This window comes from Phalacrocorax carbo, chromosome 14, assembly GCF_963921805.1.
Source record: "Phalacrocorax carbo chromosome 14, bPhaCar2.1, whole genome shotgun sequence".
Lineage (NCBI taxonomy): Eukaryota > Metazoa > Chordata > Aves > Suliformes > Phalacrocoracidae > Phalacrocorax > Phalacrocorax carbo.
The window spans coordinates 596,437-603,662 of record NC_087526.1 but is presented as its reverse complement, the minus strand read 5'-3'; positions in this window follow the sequence as shown (position 1 = coordinate 603,662).

The following is a 7,226-nucleotide window of genomic DNA, read 5'->3' as shown; positions in this document are numbered from 1 at the left end:
TCCTAGAATCAAATTGACTAGGAAAGAAGACTTTTGGACAACTTAGACAACTGTGTTCTGGTGGACTGTGTGCCTCGAGCGGATGTGCTGCCCTGTGCCCAGGGTCTGCAGCCACGGCACTGCGTGCACAGTCGTGCGGCGGCACAGAGCTGGTGTGGGGTGCAAGGAAGAGAGGCTTGTACGACAGTTTTCAGAAGTGAGAGGTAGGAGTCGTCAGCTCCTGGGAAGCGTAACCCGCCCTGCTTTCCCTGTAGCAGCGGTAGAGGTCTCCCAGCCTCCCTGTACCCGGGGTCCGGCCCGCGTGCAGCTTGCCCCTTGCCTGGCTTCTGTAAGCCATAAATTGTCCGTCTCGGTACACAGCTGTCCTGCGCTCGCTGCACCGTGTGAGCACTTGGCCCTGGTTTTGTGGCATCGCTGCACAGATTTAATGAGCATTTTTTGCCGGAGGCTTACCTGGAGGAGGGTCAGCGCCGTGCCCACCGAGCTGCCCTGTCCCCCAGCTGGGTCACAGACCTAGAAGCTCTGGCTCTGTTGTTGAGGGCAGTTTGACTTCTGACTTTGGTACAAAGCAGAAGGTTTTTGATAGAGCTGGGTAGAAGCCAACTTTGGGGCTTTCATTTAATTTATTTTCCTTCCCATTTGGAATTAGACTGCAGAGCTACCAAAGTTATTTCAGATAAGGTCAGTCACTACTTTCTTGTGATAATTTAAAAATATTTCATTTCAGTTTTGACCTTCCCCCCACCCCGCCCCTTCATTTTCTCTCTGTTTCAATTACCAGTGGTTGGGGTTTTTATATTTGCAATTCATATCAGTGGGGATTCAAGCTGCCCTGTTGCTCAGCAGCCGCGCCGTTGGGATTGCTGTGTCGGTGTTAATGTGCTACCGCACCCCATTAGTGACTGCACACCGTTCAGGCGCACAGGGACGTTGTCTGCAATCTCCTGACTTCTTTTCCACAGTCCTGGTAAGCAAAGGAGTTTTGACTCTTGGTAAGATGCGATGAGCTGTGGTTAATGCTCAGCAGTCTTGCCTGTTCCAGAAGAAACAGCTTAGAAAACCAGGAACTGATGGGCTGCAGGTGTTATTGCATTACAGCCTTTTCTAAGTGCTGGGCCATGTTTCATAGGTTAATAACAGGCTTTGCTAGTTTGAGGTTAAAGGGCATCAGCTGGGAGGAGATGGGGCAGAGACACCCATGAATGCTGCTGGGGACACGGAGCTTCCAGGCTGGTGTGGCCATTAAAAGGCAAGCTGAAAATTGCTGGGTGTGCAAAGCAAGGTGGTTCCAGGGGCGACACTGGAAACATTAGCTGCCTTCTGAAATACCAGACCTAATTCTGGTCACCACAATCAAGACGACTCTGACTGCTGTGCATGGCTGCTGGGGCATGTGTAAGAAAGATCAGTGTGTAACTAATGCGTGTGTGAGGTTCTCACAGACAAATCACAGCTATGCATGGCAGGAAGGGACATGAAGATGTACCCTAACCCATCCTCCTGCACCCAGCCACGATCAGTATGTCTAGACCAACCCTGACAGATGCTTAAGCACCTTTTTCTTGAAAGTCTTAATGATGTCTCCACCCTGCAGTCTCCTCGGGCGATCTACCCCAGGGATTTACTGTACTTCTGCTTTGCAAGTTTTTCCCAACAGCCATCCTAATTCTCCCATCCTATTATTTTTTCACTTGTTTCCCAGCAGATATGGAAAGCAAGTCATTGCTTTCTATTACAGGAACCTTTTATGAATGGAGAACTCTTACCCCATCTCTGCTCTGCCCTCTGCTTTCATGAGTTAATTGACACATTTCCCTCCATCTCTCCTTAGAGGCTGTTTTCTACACCTCTGGTCACTCCTGTTGCTGCCTTCTGGGCTCTCGCCAGCTGGGGCCTTTCTTTCTTGATGAACAGTGCCCAGACTTGGATGCAGGGCTCCAGCTGAGGCTTTAGTAAGGGGGCAGGGAAGGTTTACTTCAGGTGTCTCACATACAGTTCTTCTGTTTATGAATTCCAGCACGGTAGCTGCAAACCAAAAGCAAACGACGTCCCGGTGGCCCGTGAGATTTGGGCACGGTGATGAGGGTTGTGTAAGTACACGGATGGATGCGTGGATGAAATGCAGACTTTAACCAGTCAGGCAAAAGAGACGGAGCTTGGGGCTGTGGCACGGCGATGGACAGACAGACTGCTGCTGGCGCATGTGCGAGCCTCAGGCCTGCCCTGGGGAGGACCAGCGGTGGGTGTGGAAGGAGGGGCTCGTTCCCGTCACCGCGATGCACCCCGCAAGCACCTCGCCCAAGCAGGAGCCGTGCAGTTGTCTTCCCCCCCGGGGACACATCGGGTGGGTGTCGTCATGCTGGTGGCTCCCGGCCCCTGTGGGCTGCGTGAGCTGAGAGGGCCTGAGCCTTCCTGCTGCTAGACTTGGCTTTTGGTGCTTGTATCTGTGGGCATATTTATTTAAGCTGCTCTTCTCATTTGCTTTTCACTTCTGGAGGAAAAAGCTTTCTGTGAAAAGAGAAGTTGCACATTTTTTTCCCTTCTCTTCAGCCCAAGTGTTAGGCAGGCGGCTGGTGGGTGATGCAAAGTTGGGCTCTGCAGAGGATGGTGGGAGGCGTTTGGAGGAGCCCGCGGTGGTGGCTGGAATTCCTGTTGCCATGACAACCTGATGCAGGCCTTAAATATAGAACCGGTTTTACCCCATAGCCCCCCTCTGTCCTTTCTTCTGTAACACAGGAGCAAATGGGCTTTGCTTCCTTCTTGCTGCAACCTGTTAGAGTCCGAAAGGTCAGAAATGAGACCGACTCTACGGCAATGTAAACCCCGGTAAGGGCGGTGGGCGAGGTCAGCAGACCCACTAATAACGGGTCTGATGGGCCTGGTCCGCACAGAGCTTTGGTGTGTGGGCTCCAAATACTGGTTTAGCTCGGTGAAAATCCCTGGACTAGGGGACTTTTTCTTTCAGTCCAACAAGAGTGGAAATCATATAACTGCTGAAGCAGCTGCTTCTCTGCTGCGGCTTTGGCCGTGGTGGGCGGGAGGGAACCATCGCCGCTTTGGGGCTGGGCAAGGGGTAGAGCCGGGCAGGGATGGGGACAAAGCACGACAGAGCATCACATCAAGCCTACTCTGCACAGGGGCTTCTCGTAATTTTCCACAGAAAAGCTTAGCCAAAGGAGCTACCCTGGGTTGTTTTTTTTTCCTTCACAAATGCCTTCCAAAGGACTGTCCCCTCTGGGTCTTCCTTCCTGCAACCCCCGCTGCTGCCCCATTCCCACGAGCACTAGGAGGCTGCAAAGGATCAGTGGCCATGCACCTGTGCCGTGCATGAGCTGGCTGCACCGGGGCAGATGGAATAGCGGTACATGGCATTATTACCTTTCAGGAATTTAAACGCAGCAGATTCCTCGATGCAGACAACACCACGGTCTCTAGAAGGGAGGAGGAAGCTCGGTGCTGCCGCGTGCCGTGGGGAGCAGGAGTGAGCAGGCGTGATGGGCGGCCACAGGCGGCCGGTAGCGCCAAGCAGGAGCGTGCGGGGAGTCTGCAGAGCGCGGCTCTCCGCCCTGGCGTGCTCCTGGGGACGGCGATGCTGGCGAACCCCGCTCAAGCCCCTCAGCCTGGGAGAGAGACCATCACATAGAAAACTCATCGGATGCCTTTGGTATCTCCAGTGTATGATTTTGCAGCAAAACTAGCTCTTAAATGTATGTTTATTCCTCAGCAAACTGTATAGATGCTTTTAGAAATTCATACTTAGCTTTTTCATTAAATATCAGGTTTTATACCATAGATCAGGAGGAGTCCTAAACTGCGGGAGTTATTTACTGTTGCATTATAGTGGGAGAGCTCCCAGGATCCTGGCTCCACTGTAGTGTTGGTTTCATTCTGTTATTTTAGTTAGTGTAATTTCATTCTCTTAATTTATTATATTAGAAGGGTATTTGGATTACAAAATCAAGCAGCTGATTGATATGGAATACTAAAATTCAGGTTTTCCCATAAAATCCTAATTCCTCTCCCTTGTTCATCTGCAGAGAGGTGCATCTCTGTTAATGTTGTGTACTTCTCTCCTGATCTGGTCATTGAAAATAGCTAATTTTCCTGAAATTTTCTTTGATTCCTACTTGAGACCAACAAATGGCATAGAAAATTCCAACCTGAGCCATTTTACTTTTGCAAAGTTACAAGCAACAGAATAACTTGGGTGGGTCAAGCAGGTATTTTCCAAATGCAGCGACAGAAGGTGGTGCTTCTTGATTGACTGTGTTATAATTTTGGATTTATTTTCCTCCTGCTGAACTCTTCTGCATTGGAGTTGAAAGACATTAGGTCACAAGCCCCAGGATTTTACAAGGGAAGATGCTGCTTTGGGATGTTGCAGCCAGAAAAGGACTTCAGAGCTCAATATGAGCAGCAAGGGCTTGCCTTCCATCAGCTGGCCATCATCTTCCACTTCTCTGTATATCTGTTGAAAATTGTTACTGTGCTGCTTTTTAACCCAACTAATGTATTGACTAGTCCATTGGGATGAAGAACTGGTAGAAAAAATTGCACTTGGAAAATACCATTGCTGTACATCGGCTTTATAGCGGTGAGACAGCAGCTTCGACGCTGAGTGTCTGAGGGTGGCTGGGGGGCTCCAGCATGCTGTGCAGGCAGAGTAACTAAACACTCAGAGAGAACTGCATCCTGGAGGCGTATTTCAAGGGAAAACATAACTGTCAGAATCTATAGGATGTAACTTGCAATTAAGTTTGCACATTCATCCATTTTCTTGCAAATCCTTGGGTAGATGGGTACTAAATATAGCTAATGGACTCATGAGCTCAAGTAGGCGCAATGCTGTGCTTTTATTTCTGCAGAGTGAGCCCCAGGGTCTGGGCAGAGGGTTGATGTTCCTTGACGGCAACATAACGAGTGAGAACCGGAGGGAAGATGCTCTGGGGTGACTCAGCATCGTGGCTGTACGTATAAAGTGCATTAGTGCAATATCGCTGGAAAAAAGTCCTGTTGGATTTGAGGCTCCCGGTCCAAGCAGCGGTGGCCCAGGAGACCTGCACACAGCATGCCTGGGCAGGAGATGCTCAGATGGGTGCTTAAAAGTTTCTGCTGTGTTTGTATCGGCATTTCCCAAGGGATGGAGCTGCAGTGCACAGCCTGCCCAGCTCAGAGCAGCTACGGTGCCTTCCCACAGCACCCAGGAGCTGCTGCCCTGCGCAGCTTTCCCCCGATAGACCGCTTCTGTTTGAAGTAGGGAAGGGGAGGCGGCAGCTGACTTTCTGACCCTTTATCCCAGACCTGGGCAGACCTATTTCTGAGAGCCAAGCAGGACTTTCCAGTGCCTTTGGTAAGGCTGGTGGTACCTAGCGCGAAGGCGCTGAATGACTAGGGCTTGCCTTGCCAGCCATTGCCTGTGTTTATATATGCCTTTCTGCAAGGCACTGGATGGAAAGTACATCTCCTCCCTGGCTGCAGCTTTCCAGCTGCTCAGTGCCAAGACAGCCTCCTGCTCTCTTTTTGGGGTGCTCTTTCAGGATCTGCAAAGAATGCATTTAAATCTGGAAACTGTGAGCAGGCCAACAGATTTGCTTGTATCTACAAAGTCACCCCCCTCAAATCCGCTTTAGTCCATGTTAGGGCTGGAGCATGGCCTTTCTCCTGATCAAGCAAATGGCTCTGAGACTCAGTCTCAGGTTGCAGTGTGAAGACTTGAAAAGCAAACCACTGAAGTTCCTGGGATGATTCCCCAGACATTGCTTCTTGTTTGTGCTTGTTTGTATTCTAATTAACCTCTTTCCACAGGGAAACCTTTGTTTTAGTCATTTTCTTGCAAAATTGAACTGGTCTTTCTGGTAAATTGAACTGGTAAATCAAAAACCATGAAGATGGATACTTTAAAAATAGATATATTGAGGCCTGTTGTTCACATTGATTCTGACTTTACAGCAAGACAACTGGTGCGCATCCTCTCCGCCCAGACATCAGTGCATGACGAAGCCAGGTTCTTTGGTAGGTGAGAAAGACACACCAAGGGACAGCGTTTCGAATGCCAGGTGTTCAGGGGTCTGGGACTGCCAGGGTGAGTTGTGCCTGTGCAACATTACTTGAGCTCTTTGCCTGGCTGCAGTAGGACACGCTCCTTAAAGGACCCACGGATGGGCCCTTCTACAGGGACCTGTCAGTGGCTGATGTCTTCCCAGCAGCCCCAGAGAAGAGGTGAAGAGCTGCTAGCACCCAGGGCTGGGGAAGCAGAACAGCTGAGCTATCCTCAAGTTATTGTTACAGAAGCTTCAAAAAAATCTAGTTTTTATTACAGAATAAAACTCTTACATTTGTTACCCAGGAGGAACTATGCAAGCTCAAAAATTGTGCGTTTTACAGTGCATCTTTATTGAATTCCCTTGTCTGCAGTGTCTCTGGGGGCTATTAGCTGCTTTAACTGGAAAAGCAGCTGCTGGGACCCTGGGCATTCGCTCTCAGAGGCGGCATGTTCCCTGCAGCCCCCAGCCCCTGGGATTCGCTCAGCCCACATCAGCCTCTGAACTGCTGGCATCCATATCTCCTCATCCTTTCCTTTTAAAGCAGGTTCAGGAGAGCAAAGACCAGGGCAGGAATGGTTCATCCAGCCACATGCGGCACCCCAAAAGTCAACTCATGTTTTATGAGGACTTTTTTCTGCAGAAAGGAGAAAAACACCCATGCAGGACAAATAGCTTTGTGCTAGGAACAAATTGTAGCTGCTTTATGGAGCTTAAGATCTATTGAAATGATATTTGTGTTGCCCTTGGTAGTCAGAGGAGCTGAATTGCTGCTTGGCTTCCCTAAGCCCCCCCCCCCCCCGTGCAGCCCTTTCCATATCAAAGGGGCTGGTCTGGGCAAGGCAGGCAAAGATCATCTAGGCTTGATCACATGCGATGTTTGAGGAGAAGGCTTTGATGTGTGGCTGAGCAGAGGTATTTAATTAAGCTCCTCTATTGATTTTGATGGAGAACCACCCTCACTTTTTATGTGCAAGAGAAAAGAGACTGTCTGAAGAGCAGCCATCTGTAAGACAGCCAAGCGAGTGCTGGGATGGACTCGGTTCACTCGCTTCTGGTTTTCCAGTGCAAGGCTGTGGTTGACCTTTCTGAATGTGCCAGAAAATAGAAACAGGGTGAGGGAGCTGTTGAAAACTGGAGAGAACATCTCCGCAAGCTGTATGTCCCCCCAGGAGGGAGGGTGGT